The following is a 12,468-nucleotide window of genomic DNA, read 5'->3' on the forward strand; positions in this document are numbered from 1 at the left end:
TAAGTAGCGAAAAGTCAAATGCTCAGATTCTTTTCCCTGCCACTGCAACAACAATAACTGTCACCGAGTCGTATTGTCAGTTTCTATTTTTGTCACATCGTCTTTAAATGATTGTCTGGGCTTGTGAAATAGACCGGAAAAGTGGCATCGCGGTCCAATTAAGAAATACACAAAGGAAAAATCGCTGCATCGAAATGCTAAAAATACTTGTCCGTTATATAGGTGGTGGACTACAAACTGAAGTCTATGATAAATGAATATTCGTTTCTCGAACAAGAATTCTTACTAGAAATTACAGAGAAAAACAACAGGAAATTAGGAATTCCGAAGTAAGTGTAAAAATTGTGAATGAAAGTGGCAAAAAACTTTTGCAAATCTTCATTTTTTTCCCCACATCTTTGTTTTTAGTATATATGCAGATATTCGGACATTTGTAAACAAAAATTTGTCAGAATTTGGCAAGAAGGTCGAAAAATTGAATAATTATACATGTTTTGAATTTAGAAAAATGTCTGTCTCATGTAAAACTAGTTATAACTCATGTAATTGTGATGTTTGTATAAATAAATGTGCTGAGAAGGTTTGTCGGCCTAGAATGTATACTTTTTTGATTGATTCAACGCTGAGGCAATTACCGAATTATTATATTCGTAAGGTACAAGAATCTCCTTACAAATAAGAAAAAAAACAATTGCTGAAATTATAAACAAAAGCTTAGATATCGATGCTCGATTTCGAATAGCTTCAAAATTGTTGAGAATCCAGTAGATTACTAGAATTCTACTCTATAATGGCTCATTTTATTCAGAAAACAATTTTCTACAGAATGACCGAAATAGGTTGCCTTATTTAAATTCCTGATTTAAAATTTCCATCAATTATTGATCGTAATCAAATATTTGGGAATACCAGCAAAAAAAAAAAAAAAGAAAGAAACAGGAAGTGAATATAATCTTCTTTGTATTTTCTTTCTTGATTAACTGGATTTTAAACACTTCTGAAACAAGTCCAAACACATCATCAGCACCTAAGCTTTCGTTCGAAATTCCTGTATTTTCGCATACATAATCTTCCGTATCTTACAACCCCGATAACTTACGAAATGTATAAAAAGTATAAACTCACAAAGAGCCAACTTTTTCAAGGTTAAAAAAAAAATTCGTCAACTTTGCGTAAGTTCGCAAACAAGGCTTGAAAAATTCTCCCCTCGTCACAAACCGGACTAGAAAACTTATCCCAACGTAAAGCGTGACGTGTTAAGGCTGAAAATAGATGTCCTCGACTACGAGGATGGTTGTACGGTGGGTGCAGGACAAAGCCTCAAGAAGGGCAGGGACGGGACGGTGAAGGGCGGGAGGGGGGGTGGAGGCGAGGAAGAGAGGAAGAGAGGAGGAGGAGAGGGGGGGGGGGGGATGGTGGTGGTCAAGGGTTAGAACAGGTATTTATGATGGAAGGACGGGGCCCGACGCGACGCAGCGGTCCCTCGGGCCCAAGATCTGGATTCTCGAACGGCGCAGGAAGATCTATAGATCCGATCGGCGGGAGTGGGCGCCTGGCGTCTCGACGCCCGTCTCGCCGGCCGGCCGGCGCGGATAAGATGATCTCGTCACCTCGTGGCGTCTGTCTACACCGGCGTTTGTCCGCCCGAAGAGCAGAAGAACAAACGAGGCGACTCCGCTCCGAGAGGAACGGCTTAAAAAAATAACCGCACCCATAGCGGTCCAGCTATAAATAGCCCGGGTAGATCTCAGGATATCAAATCAACGAATCTGTGCTCGTTCCCAGCCCCGCATGCGGACGGGACTCGGGATTCAGTAGGTTGGTTCTTCTTTTTTTCATTCCACGTCTATTCATTCGCCCACTTAGGTGGCGCTTGTCAGGACGCGGGATTCCCGCAGCGTTTATCTCGCTTTTCATAGATGTCACGCCGTCGTAGCGGCTGGACTTTGGCCAGAATCTAATACTTACTCGAGTTGAAATCAACTCGATTCGAGCTTTTACGTCGAGTCGGTTATTTCCGAAACACATTGAGAGAAATTTTTAGTTCCGGTTACCGCTCGGTTCTTGACTATTTTCATTTTTTAACACAATCGAAAAATTTCTGGGTAGAAAATGAGAATTAGTTTTCTACCTGTTACCGGAAAGTCTAGTATCCGTTACTATTCTTTCTCATTACGATCACTCGCACTTTATTTTCTGGTAACTGTTGCGAAAATTCAAGGCTTGTGCAATGATAAATTGATGTTAAAGCCTTGTTTAACTAAAAAGACTAGAGTAAACCGAACAAATTGATTTTGCGTCGCAATTACCAAAAAAGGATCGACAATAGCGCAAAATGGTTACGCGTACCTCGTTTTTCGTAATCCCAACAACATTTAAACAGTTTTTTTAACGACACCTGTTTTACTGAATTTTTCTAGTTACTGTAACAAATCAAATTTTTCTCAGTGCAAGGTGGCCACAGAAATCGGATGGGTGGAGTTCAAGTTCTGAATGTGAAAAGTTCCGAAAGTACCTTATTCCGAATTGTTTGGTGAAGATACTTGAAGTACAGAAATCAAATTCTTACGAAACAACAAAGTTACGAATGGTCCGAAAATGCAAGTGACGATAGAGCAAAATTCCGAAAAAGAAAGTTTCGATAGAGCGTAATTTCGAAAAATGAAGTTTCAATGGAGTGAAATATTGAAAGTTAAAATTCTCACATAGCGTAGTTTACTCAACGAGTTGGTGAAAAAAATCAGGAAAACCGAAAATCAGAATGACCAGGATTCCGAGCGTGAAAATATCGAAAATTCAGAACAAAGAAAGATAAAAGTGGTGGAATTTCACCAAGCCAGAAATTCACGGAACTGATAATTATGGATTTTTCGAAACTTCGACGTTTCGGATTTTAAAATTTTTCATATTCGAAACTTTGCACTTTCGGAACTTTGAGCGTCGGGTCATGGACCATTCGAAACTTCATGTTTCATAAAAGAAAGATTTCTTTACTTCAAGTTACGCTACCAAAAAATGCGAAACTCGGCGCTTTCGGGACTCTTCAAAATCGGAATTTCAACCCCGCCCCAAATCGAAGTACGTAATTCTCTGATCTTTGGGACCCATTTTCCGAAATTTGCTGCCATTTTATCACCGTTAACACTAAATTACTATCTTGCGTCAGAAATGATCGTGTAAATGCTGCTTGATTAGGCAATTAATAGAAAATATGATGTGATAAAATTAGGTAGAAGTTGCATCAAAGTCAAAATAAAAACATTCTTCATTTCATCTATAATGAATTTATATTTGATTAATTAATTCGTCGTTAATTATTATTGATAAAACCGAAATAATTTTGACCAACAGAACAGAATTATCTTTTCAATATTTTTCCGAGTTTGTGAGGATTTGACGAATTTTCCAAAGAATTCCCCGATTTCTCGGTTCTGCAAGTCGCTATCCTGCCGAGTCAAGTTTCAATGAAAGAAAACACCATTTTGCAACAATCTCATTAATGTTGAAATTTAAGATCGATCTTGCAATTATATTTTTTCCTGTCTATCGTCACACATTTATCAGTTAAAAATCTATTCAAGTATTATCAAGTGAAAATAGTATAATTTCAATTAGTGATTGAAAGATTTTCTCGCAGTCAAATTACTTGGGTTTGTTCAAAATCACCTAATTATCAATTACAATTTCTGCTTCGAACCCTCATTCGATATTTGACGAAACTTTCTTAATTTCCAAATCACTAACACACGTCTTCATAACATGAACTAACAATAAGATCTTCAGTTCAGCATTTTTTACTGATCTACAACGAGGACTGTAAACGATGTTCGTTTCTTGCCTGTTGTCTGTATTGTGTTTTCTATTCGCCATGCCAGTAGACATCGTTCAGCTCGTAGAAGACACAACGTCAAGAAGTTAACCCCCATTTTTAGTCACAGACGAATTGATTGGTCAATAGACGTCTGGTATCGTTCAAGGTTTGCCAATCCCGCTTCGAAATTTTCCACAACGATCATGAAGCGCCAGCTTTAGCCAGCCACCTTCTCACAAACTTCTCTTACAATTAGCCACGGAATATTTTGTTCCCTCACCTAGAACGATAAGTCAATAGATCCGGAATATTTGACTCCAGATAAAACCCGCAATTACAAACTGAGTTTGATAAACAAGTCCCGATGTACCGCGGGGTGATTTAAGGCCACTGCCTCTGCGTTCGAACTGTATACTTAAGTAAAAATTGAATAATGGGCCAAGACGCAACAGGCGGCGTCGATTTCGATGCCTGGAGCCGGTGCTCTGGCGTCGGTTTCGTCACTGGTGCAACCACAGCTCAATAATTCATAATGTTGACCATTCCTTGTGGGTTGTCGGCGCCAGCTCTCGTCCGATCGGCCACCACTACCTTCGACCATGTCCAACTTATCTCGTCGAAAGGATAAGGCTATACTATATATATATATACATTTATATATATACTATATATATGAGAGCTACATATTACAATATTACACATTGCTGGACACACGTGGAATTCCTGCACGCAATGTGATAAGTGACTCTGATCAACGAGAGAAATTTCCGGTTACTGGTTACTGTGAATTCGTCAATTGTCTGAATTTTTTCACCACAAGCAAAAAGGACAGGGAAAGCAGATAATTTTCCACTTACTATGTCAAATATTATTTTTCTCAGTGCTAAATGGAATAATCACTATTCAGTTCTACGATTTAATTAAATGGCAATTGATTCGCACTAGTGGAAATTTTTAGTCCATAATAATGAATAGTCTTTTTTTATACATTAGATTTTTTGGATTTCTGGGCTGAGTTGTGGATGATTGTTATTGTAACATGGTATAGATTATCTCAAAATATGCATTTTACCGTACATGTAATTTCATTTCATTCGCGATTAGCTATATTCAAAAAACAAGTCGAGAAAACACGAGATTGTTGTTAAAGAAGGTTTTATAGATTCAGACTTGCGTCTCTTGCGAAATAACAAGTATCACAACAAATTGATCAGGAATGAGTTCGTTGATTGAATTTGTTCTAACTTATGGCTTTGAGCAATTATTGTATTGTGAGTAACGATTCTGAAATGAACTTGATTCGGTCAAAAATTAAAAATCACTTGTTCATCTTTTTACGTATTTGCTGATTTCTTTCGTATTTTGAACGGATTTTTGAATGAATATTCATAATCGTATTGCTAAAACGCGATAGATCAATTCTTATGTAGATCATTCATAATTCCACCGTTCAAGCAATTCCGAGGTTCTTTTTTTTTGATACGGATATAACGAATACGTGAACACGGATACTTGTTTTATTTCGATTTAAATTCGTTTTGACAAAACTTCAGTTCTTGAATCAATGTTCGACCATTCTGTCATAATTTTCAAAAGCTGGGATTGAAAATCATAGATTGATCAGAACAATAATCTCGACCAATTCACATTAAAATTCAATAATTCAAAAATAAACATCAATCATGAACAAATTTTTGTATTTGAATATAATCACTGTATGATTGGAAACTTTCAAATTTTCACTCATGATTGGCAGTTTTTTTGATATCTTGATAATTGTTTGATCCACGTAAGATGTCCAATATAATTAAGCCAATTAAAAAAAAAAAAAAGAAAAACGCAGTAATATATGATACGCGTCGATAAGAGTGACGATGAAAGGAACGCTGATCGTGATGAGCGGCCCTTTTATTTTCCTTGCCGAGTGAAACAGCGTCGACCCGCCAACGCAAATTCGCCCACAAATCATTCGAGAATGTGATGAACCGTGATAAAATTACGAGTCAAATAAACCCGACTGCTTACGATTTGCTTCATTGGCGGAAAACAGCACGTCGTTCCAACGCGGCGCCGGACGCACGCTGCGATGCAAGGAAAAGGGTATGATTTACATCTGTGTATAATCTTTCCCCAACACTCACGATCGGAGGCGTTTTTACGATCTTCGTGTAACTCTCCAGAAACAGACGTATCTTAATAGCTCGCACGTCACGGAGTGAAATCGAGTCGATGATGGGCCGAGTTGTAATTAATCGATCATAAATTAATCGAAATAATTTACAAATAGAATTTGTAAATCAGATGGCAGTAGGCACAAGTTGCAATTGTAATTTTCCTAATTCAAGGTACATAAAGTACGAATTACATTATACTTTATAATTAAAACAAAATAAAATACAAATTATATTCGCATTTCATGATTATAACTGAATAAATTCAAATTACATCACAAATATCTAATAATAATGTCTTCGCATGTAATGTATTTCATTTTCCTCTAATCACAAAACGCAAGTGCAGTTTATGTTTCATTTCGTTCTCATTACGTATTTGTGTTTTATTTTATCTCACTTACAAAACACAAATGTAATTCATTTTATAAATAACATTTATAAATAGTAATGCAACTTGAGTTTTCCTGCACCCTGATTATAAAAAAGAAATGTAATTTGTAATTTATTTCATTCCAATTACAAATATAATTTATTTTCATACCGTTTATAAATAGTAATGCAATTTGAATTTTCGTGCACCCCAATTATATAATAAAAAGGTAATTTGTAATATATCTTATCCAAATTACAAGATACAATTACAATTTGGATTTTCTTCCACCCCAATCACAAAATAAAAATGTAATTTGTAACATGTTTCACCCTAACCACAAAATACAATTTGAATTTTATCTCGACCTGATTACAGAATGTAATTTGTAATATATGGTATCCCAATTGCGAAATATAAATACAATTTGGATTTTCTCTCACCGTAATTACAAAATAAAAATGTAATTTGCAATATATTTCACCCCCATTACAAAACACAAATACAATCAGAATTTTCTTTCGCCCCAATTACAAAATACAAATGTAATTTTTTATGTACCGAATCACAAATTTTAGTTAGGCAGCATGCCGAATGCTGTATCGAATATTGGGTGAGCCGTGAAGTGGGGTTTTCGGGTGACTGTAAGGTGAGTGGTGTAGGAGATCGGCTGATACCTCGTGTAATCCGCCAGATTAGGAGGAGATAAGAGAAACCTTAATCTGACGATTAGCAATTTTCCCACTCGACAAATTTATTCTGCAGGCCTCGCAAGACTCTTCTCTTAGTTACATATACATATATACCGACTTGATTTTACACCGAACCTCACTCGTGGGCGTAAATCCTAATCTGACGTGACGCGAGGATCTATAGGGAATTTTACCTCCTTCGTGCGTTCTTTTTTTCGTCTCTGGTTTTTTTCTACGTCTGGAAAACTTTTTGGTACTTACCAAAATATCGTACGTGTATATTAAACTTTAACGATACGTCTCTTAAAGATTGATGTCATAGTGAAGACTCTTCTGATCTACGTAGTCTTACAATTTTGTTAATGAAGAAACTCCATTGGGTTCACAAATTATGACATTGAATCCAAGACATAAGTTTGACTGAGGAACTTGTATTTTTTCTCCAGGATATTCTTCTTTCCGAATTGAAATAGTTCTCACTCACGATTTAGCTATTTTATTGAATTTGAAGATTTTTCTTGGTCGCAGACCTTGGATTCTCACTTGTTGAGCATGCAATGCATAATGCATTCCTATGCGAAATTCGATCAACGAAATTAAATTGAAACAAAGCGTTGTATAGAAGAATACGTCCTATCTGTGTATCGGTTAGTAGAGCTGCTGAGTTCAGTAACGAAAACTTGTAAAAGTTCCTAACGAAACACAGCTGGAATATTGAACTGTTGTCGAATAATGGTCTTTCCATGACTCTTCACCATGCTGGTTTTTGACCGACTTACCATCACGGATTATGCTACCCACGAACAAGACACGTGCGTGTATCAAAAAGTGGCATCCATCATTGATTCTAGGCTTACGGTTAAAATCTTGTCATCACATCATCTTTCGTTCGACGACCACTACTGTACACGACGTAAGTATAATTGTCAGATCACGTCACGCGGACTGAAAGAGTCAAGACTTTCAATTAAATATTCGATCGTTGTACAAATTAACACGAATAATAACTGTGGTTAGTCCGAGGACGGTTGGCGGGTACCTGCCGACTGATTATTTATCTGCCCTATACGGAAGGAGCGGAGTCGGCGCCACAAAGTAATTCCTGATCCTTTTTGGGGAGCCTTGAATGTCGAGCCGCCCGTCGTTGTTGCTGGCCCGCGTGTCACGAAGCGTTGCGACGTTGTATCTCCACGTCGTGATTCGTCGCTTGGACGTGGGTACATTATACCTATGTAGGTAACAAACTGAACAGTATGTATATTGTATATATATATATATACATGCATGTATATACCTATATGTCTTCTGTACCTACGTCTGTATTCGAAGGGGTCCAAATATGGACTCAATCAGCTCACGGTTGTGGGTCCGACGGGTCAGCCTTTGATTACTGCAGCCGATCCAACAATCCCCGCTATTTCTTTTTGGACGAGCCTTCACTTCGATTCAATCCGCTATCAAGGATTGAAAAGATGTGGTTCTCGCTCTGGAGATTCGCTGGAATTTCTCTGTATGCAGATATTCCGCAAAAGGGGCAGTTAAACGCTTACAAGTTTCAGAACCTCCACGGAAATGTCACGAACATGGTCCCTGATTCCGTTACCATTTGGAATCATTGTAACGTACTGTGAACGTTTCATCAATGTTCCAGGAATGATTTGAAGTAACCATTATTGGTTCGACTACTCGTCACTAGGTGCTGATCACTATTTTCTGTATTCTCGTAAGTGCACGACATGTATCCGCTCCTCGAGAACGTGTTAAGGTGTTCGAGAATATTGCACTACCCCATTATTCATATTAGCAACAAAATCAGTCACCTATCAATCTTCGGTCAGCTGTTTATGTAACATGTCCGATACTATATACGTCAATGAGACCATCATGCACCGTATTGACAGTTGACAGATGAAAAATATTCTCACCGAACCTCTTTACCCATGAGATCGAACGTGTTCATGAATTTTGGAGAAGGGACTGGATGGACTTGGTGTCAGGATGCAGTTCGGGATGATAGGATGGCCAGCTTTACAGGGGGAAAGGACGGGCTGAGCAGGGGACATATATTGTAATTCGGTAACGAATTCGGGCTAGAAATTCTTCGGAGGTTTAAATAACGACCAATTATCCGTTTCGTAAGGCGGAGGCGTATTAGTGATGTTAAATAGCTGACGACAACCGACGCCAGGGTTTAGAGCGTGCGTGGCGTTGCTCGCCAACTGAACATGTTAATCCGAGACGCTATTTACGACTGTTACTTGCTCTTCGTTTTACATATATACGTGCCTTGAGCGGAGATTAGGGTGCCACGTTCTCCGATACCGCGCAGAGAGAAAATACGTGCATACCTCATGTGCACCCACATACGTGTCTGTAACCACGGTGTCGTCTGCTCCTCCTGCGCTCCAGCCTCTTCTCCATCGTTTGAGGGGGGCTGATCTCTTGATGCAATTCAGCTCCGCTTCCTTTACGCGTTCAAAAGTGTAACGATTTGCGCACGCTCAGTGAACTCATGTTAATTCCTGCACGAACCAGTCGAAGAAAGTTTTTCCTCTTCTACCATGCTGAGCTGGATGCTCGTATACTCTGAAACCAAAGACGAGACCATGGAACATTGTTTCTCATGAGCGAAAAATCTAAAGAAATTTCGGATAGAAATCATGGATGCTTTGATGTGCGTTTGAAGATCAGCATTGAGCAGACGAAATGTCCTATTTCAATATGGCCGTTATTGACGCACCTGAAATTTTATTTTGCGGATAAGATTATTAACGGTATTTGCCGGTTGTCGACCGCTATTTGACGTGAAATAAAATGATAGCAAAGATAGCTTGGACTCTGTTTCACCTTCACACGAGTCATACCGATTGAAAATTCAGTCCCTGTAGTTCATGAGGTTAACTTTCACGTATCAATTTTCTATTGTTTCGACCGCAGCATGATTGCCTGCAATTCGACTTCGACAAAAACGTTTCAACTGAAATCTGATTTGAGATTGGCGGCAATTGTGTCGAATTAAAATTGACCACCTACTCATATAAATTTAATGAATTCTGTTTTAACCAGCGCTTGTGCTACGACGGATCTATATTTACCCGATACCTGGAATTACTTGGATCGTTTGCGGAAATGGAAATGGCAAACGCATTTGCCATCAACGGTACGCAATGTACGCGGGAATTACTCGCAACAACTGGCTCGTTAAGACATGCTCGAGAGAGGGTGAATGACGCGGACTCAGTTTTACGTTATAGAACGACTTCCTCAACATACGCTTCTAAAGTCTCCCACTGAATCACCAGGGATTAAGATAGAGTTCAGAAGATTAAAATATACGATATTGAGATATCATATTGCAGTTATAATACGGTTTAATATTGAAGTCGATTTAACCCGGCTTACCCATCGCCTCTGCACCCAGGTCTTCTATTACACTCAATCACGACCATATTGGAGGCCCGTTTCATTCCATTCGGTGTCATTCTCATTATATACAGGAGAGTAAAATTTCACAACTAGGAATTGAGACAGTATGACTGAAATCGTACAGGTATTCGACTGCTCGACGAATCGGATGAGAGCACATATCAGCTTATTCCATTAGTGTATCGAGTAGAGCAGAAACTGATTCAAATCCGATGAGAATCAATAGGTTACACATTTCTTCAGGTTCAATGAATTGGATTCATGGATAACCATGACACCATTTCACAGGAATTTGGAACAATACTTGGAAATGTTTTGGTATGAAATTTCCCGAAACTAGGCCAACGTCGTCGATAATGACGATTTCTCTCAAAATCAAAATACCCTTACTAATTCGTATATAATTATACTGATAACAATTAGACTTAATGTTACAAATAATTATTGTTGTGTCATTATTTTTTTAACTAATACTGGTCATCCATAACAGCTTACTAAACTTTACTCACTAATCTGACTGGTTGAATAGTTCCATCTATTAGGTATGATTTTCTAGCCCTTTTTCACACTTCAAAGGAATGCAAATCCAGATAAAAACTTTACGCATCAATTTTCACTGCGTCGATCGGAAACATGGCCGTTCAATTTCGAAGCAATAATGCTAGTTGCGCTCGATGCTAATGAACCAAAGAGTTCCAAGCCCATATGCTAGAAGACAGAATTTACTCAGGATCAGTACTGATAGTTGCGTGTAGTTTTATCAACGAAATGAAGGTACATAAACATGAAAGACTGAGAACCATTTATTACTCGCTTCCATGCTGCACGTACGGTCGATTCCCGAGCGTCACAGCCGTACGATTTCCTGGCTACGGTAACGTAATTAGCATGTTGGCAGTTCCATCGAATCGAGCTACGGCGTAGGCGAGGTGACTTGTCCGAGAAAAATACTCCGGCGTGTCGAGAGCAGCGATATAAGAAACCGCGGCGACCATTGGCTCGTTGTCGATGAAGGAGCGACCCGGACTTCCAGAACAACTCCGTGCAGAGGGAAAGAGAGAGGGAGAGTGCGGGAGACGTGGAGAACCATAAGCAATTTCACGGGGCGTCTAGGCTGTCGGGGACACAGCCATGTCTTATTATTTCACACCGGCAAGACGCTTTTCACCCTCGAGTTCGACTGACTGACTGCCTGTACATAGCTCCCGATACCGATATCGAAGCTCCACATGCATGTTGCGTCAGGTTGTTTCGTCTGTGAGAAGCATTTTCCTTTCTACTCTTCGCCTGAAAAAATTGTTTTACGTAGTTAAAAAGGAATAATCCGACCGAAGGCCATTTCTTAAATGCTATTTTGAAAGGTCCCCTGCACCAAATGTTCATGTGATAAGTCATGAGATGTTATGATCGAAATCAACGTGTAATTCATCACATGATTTGTATTGTATATTCGAGAGAAATACGTAAAAAAATCACTTAATAATATACAAAAGCACAAATCACAAAATGTACTGGATCAAAAATCATATTGGCTTCGTGCTTTTGTAATTTATTACATAATTTTTCACATATTTTTCTCGAATTCATAAGATAAGTAATGTGATATATTACGTGTTGATTTCAGCCATAACATTATATAATTTAAGACGTGGTCATTTTCAGGAGGGTCACTTTCGAAATTCGGAGTTTCCTCATTTTAATCACGTGGGAAAGATGTCGTTTACAACTTCTCACTAACACCTACGAAAAAAAAGGATAAAGGTAGTTATTGTAATCACCCCAAAAATGAAAATTCGAGTTTTCACTAGATCTCAGTATTTCAAGGTCTAGAGTATCATCTCTGGCCGGATGAGCTTTTGGGTGTGTGAATTCATAAATTTGCTCATTTTAGGTTTCAATCGACGAGGTTATTTTTTAACCTAGAACTGACTAGGTTTTGGACATAAGGAATGAAGTGGCTTTCGAGTTATTCGATTAACAAGGACAAGAAATAAA

The sequence above is a fragment of the Neodiprion lecontei genome, chromosome 3, assembly GCF_021901455.1.
Source record: "Neodiprion lecontei isolate iyNeoLeco1 chromosome 3, iyNeoLeco1.1, whole genome shotgun sequence".
NCBI lineage: Eukaryota > Metazoa > Arthropoda > Insecta > Hymenoptera > Diprionidae > Neodiprion > Neodiprion lecontei.